Genomic DNA, 14,565 nt, shown 5'->3' on the forward strand with positions numbered 1-14,565 from the left:
GCAGTGTGGGAGGATGGAGTATAAATATGGAGTATAAATACTGGGCCCTATAAGGGGGACACAGTGTGAGAGGACAGTGTGAAGAGGGGACCGGTATAGAAAGGAGAGGTCAGTGTGAAGAGCATGTACCATAAGAGGGACAGTGTGGGGGTCATACTTTGTGCAGACAATATAGTGAGGGGCAATGTTTTATTTGGGAGCATTATAATGACACTTGTATCTTTAAGGGCGTCATGTGGAGACTTTCTGCAAAAGAGCGGCGAAGATGGAAGTCTGCAGAGACGGCTGTGGATGAGAAAAAACTCATCATGGGATCTGGACAAGATGAAGAAAAGGAGAACGGCTCCAGAGGCGACGTCATCTATCAGGTACCTGGATGTAAATGTTATTTGTGATGCTAACTCTCATGTTTTTATATATGCTAGGAGATTTAAAGGGACACTGTCACCTGAATTTGGAGGGAAAAATTTTCAGCCATAGGGGTGGGGTTTTCGGGTGTTTGATTCACCCTTTCCATACCCGCTGGCTGCATGCTGGCTGCAATATTGGATTGAAGCTCATTCTCTGTCCTCCGTAGTACATACTGTACCTGCACAATCTGCAATCTTGCCTTGTGCAGGCGTGTACTATGGAGGACAGAGAATGAGCTTCAATCCAATATTGCAGCCAGCATGCAGCCAGCGGGTAAGGAAAGGGTGAATCAAACACCCGAAAACCCCGCCCCTATGGCTGAAAATTGTTCCCTCCAAATTCAGGTGACAGAGTCCCTTTTAAAGGGGATGTCCAGGCTTGTGATGAGTCTGCAGTCATTCTTTGTGACTGCAGACTTCTGAATTCTCACAGTGCACACTGCACGCTGTCAGGATTCTCTCATGCTGGGGATTTACATTAATGCGATCATGTGCTGACTAGACATGCGTGACCTCCGTCAATGAAAATGAACTGAGCGAGGCCGGGCACATCTAGTCGGAATGTGGTCAGAAGTATACAAATCACATACTTGTGCTGACATGACCGTCCACCGGCAAGGGAGAATCCTAAAAGTGTGCAGTGCATGCGTTGTGAGAATTCAGAAGCTGCGATGTCAGGATTCAGCTCTGCAAGTTCCAGTAGTCGTCACATGGACACGTCACTCATATGCGATTTTCAGACTTAGAGTATGTGTCCACGTTCAGGATTGCATCAGGATTTGGTCAGTATTTTACATCAGTATTTGTAGCCAAAACCAGGAGTGGGTGATAAATACAGAAGTGGTGCATATGTTTCTATTATAGTTTTCCTCTAAGGCTATGTGTCCACTTTCAGGATGGCCGGCGGTATCGCCGGAGCGGCTTAGCCGCTCTGCGGTAAGCCCCGCCCCCTTTCTGGGACGCGATGATGCCGGATGTATTCACAGCACACATCCGGCATCATCGCACCCCACCATAGCGCCCTGTGCTATATCTTGCGGCGCCGCAGCGACGCCGCAAGATATACGGACATGCTGCGATCTGAAAAGACGCGCAGCATGTCCGGAGTCGCAGGGCCGCCGCGTGCGTGTTACCACGCATAGTGGAGACGGGATTTCATTAAATCCCCTCCACTATGCTGTAACATCTGGACGCTGCGTGTTTGACGTTGCGGCTCTATGCAGCGTCAGACACGCAGCGTTTCCTGCACGTGGAAACAGACCCTAATTGTTCCACTCCTGGTTTTGGCTTACAAATACTGATGAAAAATCCTGACCAAATCCTGATGCAATCCTGAACGTGGACACATACTCTTATGGTCCTGTGACAACGAGCTTCTCTTCTGCTTCTCTTAGTTTTTCACTGAACATTGAGAGCATTAGGGAGAGGAGCTCGTGGGCACATGACTGAGTGTGCAAATCACATATGTCCTTGGCGGAGGGGGGTCACCAAAATGAATTCTTTCCCCGGGTGCCAGAAACCCTAGATACACCTCGGCCGGTATGCTACTGCGAGCGGCGATTACCGGGTCCGGTGGAGGGAGGTCTGTGCACAGGCAGTGAGGCAGGGACTGAGGGTGTGCACAGAGAGGATGGAGACCCGGACACTGCCCGTCCCAGTCTACGCCGTAGCCTAGAGCCCTCATTATCATAGGAATATGTCAGTTAATAAATTGCTTTTCTGAAGCTTTATAGTGTAGTTATAGGTCAGGGAGGGTTGGATAGGGATGAGCTAGCAAGGTGCAGGGACAGGTAGTGATGGCTACTTGCGAACATGTGCGGCAATTGCGGTTTTGCACTTACGATGATACATAAAACACTGCTAGTAGTGTTTTTTCTCATTGCTGCAAGTACCGCATTTGCCGGATGGCGGCAAAACCGCAAGTGCCGCACATGTCTGTAAGTCCCATAGGGAATGAATGAGGCCGAATGCAGTGTTGCCCTAAGTGATCCATTACGCGGCAGATGCGGAAAAACTGTCGGATCTGCTGCAAAAGGCGACTTTCACATCAGCGATTTTTGCCAAAGTCACTGCCGATAGTGTTATACTCACCAAAGGGGGAGGCAGCACTAAAAGTGCCTAGGGCAGCAGAAACTCTAAATACGGCCCTGGCTTTCATCTAACCATGTCTCGGTTATTCCCACTATGTCAAAGTTACCTGTAGATATTTCTGCTTCTAGTTCTTCCATCTTGTTTGTCAGGCTTCTGGCGTTCGCGAGCATGCAGTTTAGAGGATTTTGTTTTGTTCCAATCTCCTCGCTGTGGATTGTTTTAGAAATGTTCTTACCTCCATTCTGAGTATGTTTTCCTGGGTCTTCTTTGTTCAAGTCTAATGTTTTTCTTCCCGTCACCTCTTCTTCTAGTTTAACGCCCTCCTGATGAGTGTAGCGAGTCTTCTGGCGAATGTGTGTTTCCCAGGTTTGTTGAGGTGTAGTCCGTCTCTGGCGAGGAGTCCATCGTACAAGTAATTCACACCGTGGTCCAGGAATCCGAATCCTTGTTGTCTGCACCATCGTTTTAGCCAGTTGTTTGCATCAAGGATCCTGTTCCATCTCCTGGTGCCATGCCCGTCTACTGGAAGGATAGAAGAAAAAACTACCTGTGCATCCAGTTCCTTTACTTTCTTCCCCAACTCTTCAAAGTCTTTGCAGACATCCTGTCACGATCCAGTTTCTTCCTTCCAAAGACGTGCGAGTAGTAAGAACTGACGACCTCCAAGATCCCTGATCTGGACCTTCTCAGGGATCCCGTACTGTCCATCAGCCCCGTCGCTATCTTACTCTTCAATGACATCTTGCAGCTTCTGTAAGGGTCGGGCGAGTAGTATTTCCCGTAGTCCCTCTCAAAAACCAAAGATGCATGCCTATCATACTGACACCTCATTAGCAAGGATTTCACACTGGAGATCGCCTCGCGGCTACCCCCAGTCAAGACAAGATGCTCAAGTTTCCTTCTCAGGCTCTGATACCAGGGATCCCTGTTCAGGCTTCTGAGGTTTGAGAGTTACCGGAAGAATCTCGTCACCCGATGTTTGAACATCTCCCACCACTCAGACTTAGTGTTACTTAGGCACAGCAGCGGACCTGGCTCTGAAGAAATTCCTCAAAGGACCGTCTTACAGCTTCTTCCTCAAGGAGTGACGAATTCAGCTTCCAATAACCTCTTCCCATCCGAGGAGTCTCTGTAACGCTCAGAGAAAACAATCAAACAGTGATCGGAAAATTCCACCTCCACAACCGACAACGGCGAGGAGACGGCCTCCTCCTTCAAATAAAACCTGTCTATCCTAGACCGGCACTGACTACCTCTAAAAAAGGTGAACCCCGCGTGGCCTGTGTTGTGCCGGATGTGGACATCCACCAGGCGTGCTTCACTTACTATCCTATTTAGCGTGACGCAATTGTAAGCCAGCCGGTCTCCGGAACCTCCTCTATCACAGGGTCTCGTGACGTTGTTGAAATCCCCTCCAAAGACCACCTGCTGGCTCGAAAATAAGAAAGGTTTGATCTTCATGAAGAGACACTTGCGGTCCCACTTGGACTGGGTACCGTAAATGTTAATGAGCCGAAGCTCTTGTCCCCCCATGGAGACATCTAGGATCAAGTATCTCCCCATTTCTAACTCGATCAATCGTCTGCATTCAACCGCTGCGGTCTTAAAAAGGACCGCCACCCCGCTATGCGGCTCGGCCGCAAGAGATCAGTAGGAGGGCCCGTGCCTCCACTCCCGCCTTGCCTTATGCATGGTTGATAGGTCGATCAACCTGGTCTCCTGCAAAAACAAAATATCGACGTCAAGTTGGCCGAGAAAATGAAAGGCCGTATACCTTGCCACTTCTGACTTTATGCTGGCAACATTAATGGTTGCCATCGTCAACGGGGTGGGTGGCGCCATAATGATTGATTGAATTAGATAGCCTTTTTCTTCCCACCCCCAACAGTTTCACCCTCTTCCTCTGACATTGATGAGTTTTTAGTGCGCTTAAGACAGACTCATCCATTCTCTCCTTACATACACTATGGCCTCTGTCTGGTAGTCCTGAGGTAGTCCCCCCCCAGGAAGGCTTTGTATTTGCCCCCTGAGAAGAAGACCCAGCGACCTCCTGAGCCCCAACAACCTTGTCCGCAACCTCTGGCTCCGGGTCCCCATGGCCCAATTCTGGAGGGGAGTCCTGGAGGGTCCGGAACCGGTTAGAGAGATCCACCAGAGGGGGGGCGGCTGGACCTTCCAATGGCACCTGGATCAGGGCTATGGAGTCAGAGGGGTCGCACTCCAAGGAGGAGGCTCGAGGCCCGGACCCCCTCTTATCCTTAGTTGTTTTCCTGTTACCCTTTTTCTTTTGCTGTGACCACTCCCCATCTCCCTCATCCAGACTGTCACCGGATGAAGGTTCCTGGGCAGACATGGCGTCCTTTTGCTCCTCCCTTTCAACTCTCTTGACTTCCTCGCTCAATTCGCTGTCTTTAGGATCCTCAGCTGCAAGTGAAGCACCCGGGTCAGAGTTTAGGGTCATTACTCCCTGCCCGCTGTTCCCATGGTGCTGCTCCTGCCGCCTGATATTGGATGGCGGCAGCCTGCTCCTCACCGGTTCCCTGCCTCCTCCGCCTCTGCTGGTCCCTTCACCGGCGAGATTAGTCCCGGCTTTCGCCTGTCCCGCACTCGCCGCTTTCAGGACCGCATTGGCAAAGGAACGCGGACAGCGACTGAACGGGTGACCGAGATCACCACACAAGTTACACCTAATCCTGCCACAGGTCGCAGCGAGATGGCCGAGGTCCCCACACAGTGCGCATTTCTGGGTGGTACACTGCGCACTGAAGTGTGTGGGGCTGCCGCACCTGTGACAGACCTTAGGCTGCCCCCGGTAGAAAATCAAGATCCTGTCCCTCCCCAAAAATGTTGAGGAAGGGATATGGGTAACGGTGTTTCCTGAAACCTTCAATTTCACCATGAAGGTCCAGGCTCCTGACCAGATACCATGCTCATCGAGGGTCTTCTCGGGAATACCGACGATGTCGCCGTATCGTCCAACCCAGGTGGAGATGTCAACACAGGAAAGTGACTCGTTACTGGTCAAAACGGTCACCCTCCTGACTGAGTTCTGGCGGGATATTGCTACAGGGAGGAAACCCCGCCATTCAGGGCGACCCCAAGCCAGCTCATGGCGAGACCAGAAAAGCTCAAAGCCCTCCGGTCTCACGAAGCTGACATCGAAGTAGGAGGTCCCATAGGGATGGATCAAGGCAAAGATGTCATATGCCGCGAAGCCCATCCCCAGCAGGAGCTCAGCAACCTTTGACCGATCAGGACAGGCATCCTTGCTTACCCACTGGAGACGGGCCACGTTCCTACGGTTACTCCTCTGCCCTGGTGTCGGCAGAGACCAGACAGTCTCTGCCCCTCTATCTCGGAAGGCGGAAAAACCGTGTCTCTCTATCCAGAAAGACAGATCAACCTCCCTCCCCTCTACATTGATGGAACTCTCCCCTCTCCTCAGGGCGTCCAGGAAGCGCTGCTGCAAGTCACCATCCTCAGGGTCACCAGACAAGGGCGCACTACTACCCCCAGCAGTGACAGCCCCTGAATAGCTTGGGGCTGAAGCCCCTGCCACTGCCGGGGGGGGCAGCGGGACCACCACCTAGTTCCCCTCCACCAACGCCAGTACTGCTCTCCTCATTCACTCAACCACTGCTCCCATCATTTGCAACTTCACCACTCCCATCATTCACTCCACTACTACTCCCATCATTCCCCTTACCATTGCCACCACTTCCCGTCACGTTATTACCAGTATTGTCACCACCATTTTCCCCAGTGTTCTCTGCACCTTCCACAGTCACATCCATTCCGTCCTCACTTGTGTCTGGCTTCTCTGCACTCACACCTGCTGGACCGGGGGAGGGGTGCAGCACCACACCCGGTTTCCCTTGATTGGTGCTGTGTTGTGTCTCTGGAGCTCCTTGCCCCCCCACTGCAGCAGTTTGTATTTTATTATTCTGGGCCTGCTGCTTGTTGGGGGGCGCTGCCTGCCCCGCACCCACAGACTTCGGGGTCCTGGTGTCACGTTTGGGCGCTGGAGCACTCTGTCCTCCCGCCACTGCAGGGCGCCCAGTGTTCCCTGCAGATGATTTGTCCTGCTTTTTCTGTGTTTTTTGGACTCGCTGCTCTCCTGTCGCAGCCGCATGCCTCTTCTCTGTTGAGGCGCACTGCACCCCTGTCACAACAGTGCACCCCCCTTTCGCCGCACCAAGTTTCTCGGACCTGCCCCCCACAGCCCCGGCGTCGGCTGGCTCAGCCGTAGTGAGCAGGGATGAAGTCTGCCCACACCGTCCCCCTTTCGCAGCCGCGTGCCTCTTCTCTGTTGAGGCACACTGCACCCCTGTCACACCAGTGCGCCCCCCTTTCGCCGCACCAAGTTTCTCGGACCTGCCCCCCACAGCCCCGGCATCGGCCGGCTCAGCCGTAGTGAGCAGGGATGGAGTCTGCCCACACCGTCCCCCTTTCGCAACAGCATGGACATCCCCTTCGCCCCCCTCAGCCCCGGTGATAACCGGCTTAGCCGCAGAGGGCAGGGAGGGAAACTCCTCGGGGTCCCCTATGTCCGGCGCCGTGAGTACCTCCACAGCCTCGCCTCCTGCACTGTTCCCCGCACAGACGGCAGCACCGCCGGACATCCTCCTCTCCCCACCTTGCCTATGCCCCGGACCCACTGCAGAGCCCGTGCCTTTAGGTTTGGTGGGGTTTACACAGGAGGCGGTAGGTGTAACATCATCCATCAGTACATATCTGTAACTCACCACCTCCCGTGCGGTCTCCTTCGTCGTCTTCTTCCTCTTCTTGGATTCCTCTGCTGGCTCGTCCTCACCAAAGGAAAAGCGGTCCAGGTTCACTGGAGACTCCAGCTGTCGGATCTCCTCTAGCAGACCGCCCTCCTCCTCTTCCTCCTCTAGCAGACCGCCCTCCTCCTCTTCCTCCTCTAGCAGACCGCCCTCCTCCTCTTCCTCCTCTAGCAGACCGCCCTCCTCCTCTTCCTCCGCTGACACTACAGCCTGTGCTGTCGGAGTCCTCTGCCGTGCCGGGAGGCCGCTCCCCTGTTGTCGGCTCTGCGACTCACTCTCCCGGCTGGTTCCAGCTTGTAGGACTCCAGTCACAGCCACGTCGTCCTCCTCCTCCTCGCTTAGGACGCCGGCTGGCGGCTTTCCTGAGGTATTTAACCCCTTCATTTCTGAGAACCGCCGCTGGTTCTTAAACCTCTCCAGGAAGGGACCTGCACTTTTCTCAATCCCCTCCCGGAGGAGCACTAACCGGACCATCTCATCTTTGAGGGCTCTGAACCTCTGGGAGGTCGCGGGTTTCTCTTTGTTAGAGGCTCGGGTGTTCAGGACCCGAGCCTCCCGCAGCTCCTCCTTCAGCCCGGTCAGTGCTTTGCCGGCGTCCTCGTACTCACGTAGCATGGCGACAACTCGGGAGGAGAAGGTACTCGAATACTCGCCGGAGCTCGTCTCCCCCCAGGATGTTCCTCTCCTTCCTGGGGCCTGGGGCGCCCCTGTCTCCCTCTCTGGGCAGACGATGAGCCGTCTCAGGGTTGGTGTAGGTGGGTATGGTTCTTCTCACCCGTCCCGACCTCCTCAGTCCCTCTTGGGCCGGTTGCTGCTGCTGCTCTGTCCCCCGCCGGCACAGACCGGGGAACAGAAGCCTGGGAAGCCATGTCGGCCTCCCAGGAAGCCTGCCTCTCCCTGGGGAGAAGAGAGGCCGACTCTGGGCCTCCTGCTGGAAGTGCTGGAGCTCACAAGACAGGTGCTGCTCCTAGCAGGGTGTGGCTGATTGTGGGCACCTGTCCTCCAGTCCCCTCCCCCAGTAATGGCTGATAACAGGGAGTAATAGGTTGCGATGTGGAGAGGTGGCTGTAGCTGTGGGGTCTCTGGTTCCTCCTCGTTCTGTGTAATTACTGTAATGAGATATTTGGTTTTGCACACAGACATAATATATAGATAGAGGACTCCACCTCCATGCCTGTATGGACCTTGTGCGATGGGCACAGTCATGGGGGCAGATAAGGGTCTTCCCCAAACTTCCCACAAAGCTGAAGCTACAATTGTCCAGAATGTCTTGTGCTGAAGATTACGATTTTCCCTCACTGGAGCTGAGGGGCCGAGGTCGCCCCTGATAACAGCCTATAGCATTATCCTCCTCCAGCATCTGTCGGGGCACAGTGCAGTTACGGGGAAACGTTCTCCTGGATTCAGCAAACCTAGCCTCCTCCATCAGACGCAGCTAGACAGAACACGTCTCCTCCAGAGTCCGGGGGTGGCGGCTTTACACCACTTCATCGTACGCTCGGCCTTGTGCTTGGTGATCTACGGCTACATGCAGCTGCTCAGTGGTGAAGCTCCTGATGGGGGCGCAGTGTTTTGTGTTGATACCAGAGGAGGTCTGGACGCTGCAGTTATGGGGTCAGCAGAGCGGTGGTGACTTTGTAACGTTACGGGGTCACGCAAGGCATAAATTGGAGACACTGAAGAACGAAGACAAGATCCAGAGGCAGAAAGCGAGCCAACGTAGGAGCAGGCAGGGAGCAGCATCACCAGGACAGGTGAGAATGATATCATCATATCTTAACCCCTTGCCAGTCCTAAAAAGAATCAAATCGCAAATAAAAATCATCAAATATCTGTGAAATTTAAAGTGACTTCCATTTGCCTTGAACCAGTTTGCGCAGCTTTACCGGACAGGATTGTGCACTTCCATGTTTATCAACGGGCAAAGTTTAATTTCTGGAATCTGTTTTACTGCTATGAACATTTCTTCATCAGAGACCCCAAATATTATACAATTAAAGGGACAATGCTCCCTAGTTCATACATTTTGTTCTGCAGTGTTCTCGCCATGGACGCTCGTTTTCTGTGGTTTCCTGAGGACGCACCCTGCAGAGAGATCCAGATAATACGCAAAAGCGAATGTCCAGAAATAATGCCGGAACCCCCCGGTATCGGCCCATTGTGTTATCACGGGCAGGTTCTTTCCCGTCTCCTTGTTACATATTTACCAGTTTTCCTTCTTTTGATACAAATGTAACTTTTCGCAACTTTTTCTGAAAGTTCTTGGGGTCTGAGAACGGATATTTGCCCCATATGTGGAGACGATTATCCTCAGATGATGGGCGCCATGTGCCCGACAATCCAAATGTCCTAAAGACTTTTTGGGGTGAACGTGCGACCCCCTCTCAGGACAGTCCGCACTCGGCTGCTGACCAATAAAACTTCCTGTATTTATGGCCGTCTGGCATTAAAAAAAAAAATGTGTCAGCAGAAAAAATGGGAAATAGGACAACAAAGGAAGAAGCCAGATCTGTGTCGTAACTCTGTGTCCGAGAAGTCAGGACGTCTCCTCCGTGTGGCTGCGATTGAGGGGACACAGGACGCCCCCCGACTGCCAAGGTGGAGTACGGCTGATGTCCATCACCAGGTGGAAGACTCCGAGGATCCTCCGCTCCCCGCGTCCTTCTATGCGGATGCTGCACTTATCGGTGAGTTTCTGGCTACTTTTCATTCTTGATACTTTTACTTTTTAAGATTTAAAGCTGGAAATGCAATGAAAAGACTGGAGGCAGAATTCTACGACTTCTCAGTTGTATCTATCTGTGTCTGTGATGATTTGGAATCTTAAGAGACCGTGAAAGCAGAATAAACGTCTTTTCGTGGCATTCGAGACCTGTACGAATCGGATCGTTTTATATGATCCAATCAAATCCGGCGGCCGCATTTAATGGATCTGCCCCCAATGAAGGAGATTCACTCATCCATCGCAGGGACACGGAGATGACCGAGCTCAGGGGTGCGAACTTTTTTTTATTTTTTTGTATCTTTTACCCCAAAATATAATCACAAAAATTCTATAAAGAGCAAAAAAAAAAAATACAAAAATTTGTGTTAACGTGCAATAGTAAAAAAAATTACGTAATTACAGTCATAAGCTTGCATATAATAATAATAATAATATAGATATGAAGCAAGGAGGGGACATTTTGGGGAATAGCGGTGTCTTTCTCCTGGAAGAAGAGGAATGTAACGACTCTGTATAATATCTGGGGGCTTAGAAATAACATTCTTTGGTAACTTTTTTGTGCTCCTCGCTCGGACCCTTCTCCGCTCTCCGTTTACACTGTTGTCCCCTCCGTAATAGAACTTTTTTCTGGAGGTACTCATTTATCAGTCTCAACAAAAAAAAGTTTTTTAGATTTGATCTTTTGCCCAGTTCATGAGAAAAACAGCAAAATCTGCTGTGGTAAAATGAGGAAGAGACTGAGAGGCCGATGCTGTTGTTGATAAGTTTAGTCCTGCTCCGTTCATCACTTCAGAAACCTCTGAAGTTGGTAGCGACGTTTCGCTCTTTCTGTGCTTCTTCACGGGTCCAACCAAAATGATTGCGTTGATGGAGACCAATGGGGCGCTGTCCCTGAAGTCACAGTTTGCAGAGACTGTCAGGAGTGGACTAAGAACAGAAAGATAAGGGGTGGGTGGGTTGACCACAACCCAAAAGATCAAAGTGAACCCTTCTTTGGTGTTTGTGTCTTCATCGTTCCATGATTCTTGGGCAATTTTCCTGAATTCCACATTCATTTTTTCATCTTTCTTCCACCCCCAAGAAAAGATACCAGGAGTGGCTCCACTCCATCAAAGGGCCACAATCACTTTTAGCATGACCTATAATGGTTCCTCTACTTAGGTCGCCCTTCTATTGAAAAAAGATCAATGGTGTTGAGGCGTTAAAAGGGACAAGACCCCCTCACCATGCAAAATCCATGTAGAGGAGGAGGCTGTGGTTGGTCGTAGTTGGTGTCCACTTGATACATTGTTACGTTTTTCAATTCTTTTCTTGATACATCGTTTATTCAGGTCCTACGACCATCGTGGTGGGGGGAGGGGAAGCATTGTAACTTCTTCATCCATCTTCTGGACCTCTCACACAGACTGTACATCTTTTTTTCTCTTTATTTAGCTCCCAGTTTATTGAGTCCCTGCTTAAAGGGCCGGTGCTAATTCTCTGCTGGTAATGGAGTGTGAGACAAGAGCTCTGATCAGGGACGGTCATTAGGGTCACTGACTTTATCTCTTTTGTTTGGTCAGCCCATTGTTTGTCACCTATTGATCTTGGTGTAAAGGGTCTGGGGGGCTTCAGGTGAGAGCTTTTCTTTTTGGGCTGAGGGGGGCTTATCTGCATTTGATAAATGGTTTCTATGGAGGAAGAGAATCCACAAATCCGTTAGCATCACAAAAGGCAATCTATTTTCTATCACCCTGGAGTAACTTGACGTTTTTTACAAATTCTTCAGTTTTACTCAAATTACTTGATGGAAAAATAAGCACCCCCCACCCTCCCCCATCAATAACTCCTACATCCAGTATTGTGTGTGACCTCCATGACATGTAAGAAGGCACCGAGTCTTCTAGGCCGGGAAGGAAGAAGTCGGCAATGGTAATGTTTATCTGGGCACTGTGCGGCAGTGTTTATCTGGGCACTGCATAGCAAAGTTTATCTTGACACTTTTTGGTAGTGTTTGTCATAGCAACGTTTATCTGGGCGATGTATAGTAATATTTATCTTTACACCATATGACAGCGTTTACCATACAGTGACCAGATAGAATTTGCAATACAGCGCTCAGATAAACACTGCAATATGGTGCCAAGGTAAACGTTACCATAGGTTGCCCAGATAAATATTGCCATTCCATGCTCTGATAAACAGTGCCATATCGTTCTCAGATAATCACTGCCGCACAGAATCTAGGGAAACACTACTAAACAGGTTCAAGATAAACTTTGTCATGCAGTGACCAGATAAATTTTGCTATACTGTGCTCAGATAATGTTTATCTGGGCCCCTTATGGCAATGTTTATCTGGGCACTGTATCACATTTGTTTATTTTTATATTATTAGTTTTCGTCATGTAATTTTGTGGTCAGTGGTTATAATTATGAATGTTGTATGACTGTTTATGAGCCAAAGGCAATAATTGCTTCTTAGTCTGTCTATCTGGGCGTTATATGTGTACGGTGCTATTCGATACACAGAACTCGTAATAGAGGAAATAGGGGGACACAAGTGGTAAAAAGTGGTTGCATGGCCTATCCAGGCGTTAGCACCTGGCGCACCCGGGCAAGTGCCGGGGCCCTGAGCAGGAAGGGGGCCCACTCGCCGTCGGGGACACTGGAACGCTATAGTGCCGGCCCCCGCGAGTGGACCCCCCGCCTGCTCCGGACCCCGTCACTTACGATACTTACCTCTCCCGGTTCCAGCGCTGCAGCGTCTTCCATCCTCTGACTGTGACGTTCAGGTCAGAGGGCGCGATGACGTCACCAGTGCGCGCCCCCTGCCTGAGCAGTCACAGCACAGAGAACAGGAAGACGCCGATGGTGAGGAGTCCAGAGCAGCGACAAGCAACAACACGTGAGTATTTCATTTATTTAGTTTTAATATTTAGAGCAATATATGGGGACCATCAGAAAGGGCCCATATATGGAGCATTATATGGCGCTAATTCTATATGGAGCATCTTATAGGGCCAATAATATAGGGAGCATCTTATGGGGCCAATTACATATGGAGCAGTATATGGGGCCAATAATATATGAAGCATCTTATGGGACTAATTATATATGGAGCATTTTATATGGCCAATTATATATGGAGCATTATATGGGGCCCATTATACATGGAGCATCTTATGGGGCCAATTATTTTTGGAGCATTATATGGGACCCATTCTGTCAGGAGTATTATATGGGGCCCATTCTGTATGGAGCAATATATGGGACTCAGCATACTGTATGGGGCCGATCATATACTGTTTGGAGCATTATATGAGGCCCATTATATATGGAGCAATAGATGGGGCCCATCATATACTGTATGGAGCATTATATGGGGTCAATTCCGTATGGAGCAATATATGTGGCTCATTCTGTATGGAGCATAATATTGGGCTTATTCTGTTTGGAGCAATATATTATTCTGTATAGAGGACTATGTGGTGCCAATTATACTGTATGGAGCACTATAGGGGGCCATTATACTGTATGGGGCAATATATGGGGCCATTATACTGTATGGGGCAATATATGGGGCTCATTATACTGTATAGAGGACTATGTGGTGCCAATTATACTGTATGGAGCACTATATGGAGCCATTATACTGTATGGGGCAATATATGGGGCTCATTATTCTGTTTGGAGCAATATATGGGGCTCATTATTCTGTATAGAGGACTATACTGTCCGGTTTCTGAGCTAATGTAGAATGTTCAATAGATATCACCATGTAATGTAAGAAGTAAGTGAAATCTTTGGCATTGTACTATACCTATATTTCTCTGCCGTGTCCGTGAATTATGAATTGTGGTATGTGTTAAAGGGGCCCAACCGGACTCTTTCGCCCAGGGCCCATGGAAACCTGGAGCCGGCCCTGGGCCTATCCCATCTCTTACACTATGGTGGCATATGTAAAGTGGCATATACCAGTCACCAGTTTGTATCTGTATACATACTAACATGAAATGCATTAGAGTTCAAGAAGTCTTTCGTGATTCTATTAAATTTAAAGGGATTCTCTGAGAAATAATCCACAGAGGCGTCGTTGAGGATGCAGCCCATCCTAGGCACGGACAAGGACAGGCAGAAGTCTGAAGGGATGCCACATATCCTGACTGTCGGGCCGCTGAGCAGCATCGTGAACAAGCGGAACTGATCCATTCCTTCAAAGTCTGAAAGTTATGAAAGATAAACCCAGACTCTTATCTAACCTCGTCCAGTCCTTTATATGTGTGCACACAGAAATTTTGTTGCTGGTGAAGCCCATTAGTGTTTATGGCTCCCAAAGTGCCACTCACACCATTTGATGCCCATCACACAGTATGATGCCCCATATTGTCCCTCCGACACACAGTATAATGCCCCCCAAACACACACATTATGCCAACAATCCCTCAACAGACATGATGATGCCCACAATACCCCCACACAGTATTGTGCCTTTGTGGTATCCATGCACGGTATGATGCCCCACATTGCGACCTACAGTGAGGGCCAGAAATATTTGGACAGTGACACAATT

The 14,565-nt window shown here is 50.0% G+C and overlaps 1 protein-coding gene across 2 annotated transcripts in view; it reads left to right on the forward strand.

The window, feature by feature from the left end:
• Window positions 1-14,565, forward strand: part of SLCO2B1 (solute carrier organic anion transporter family member 2B1) — a 178,420-nt gene that overhangs the window by 18,427 nt on the left and 145,428 nt on the right. The window contains exon 1 of one of the 2 annotated variants that reach the window (XM_069759475.1): window positions 9,800-9,975. The exons of the other annotated variant lie outside the window; for it this stretch is intronic. The gene's annotated coding sequence lies outside the window, so the exon portion shown is untranslated. Of the gene's footprint in view, window positions 1-9,799; window positions 9,976-14,565 lie in introns of those variants that run through there. 2 annotated transcript variants of the gene reach the window in all.

The sequence above is a fragment of the Ranitomeya imitator genome, chromosome 3 (genome assembly GCF_032444005.1).
Source record: "Ranitomeya imitator isolate aRanImi1 chromosome 3, aRanImi1.pri, whole genome shotgun sequence".
NCBI classification, from domain to species: domain Eukaryota; kingdom Metazoa; phylum Chordata; class Amphibia; order Anura; family Dendrobatidae; genus Ranitomeya; species Ranitomeya imitator.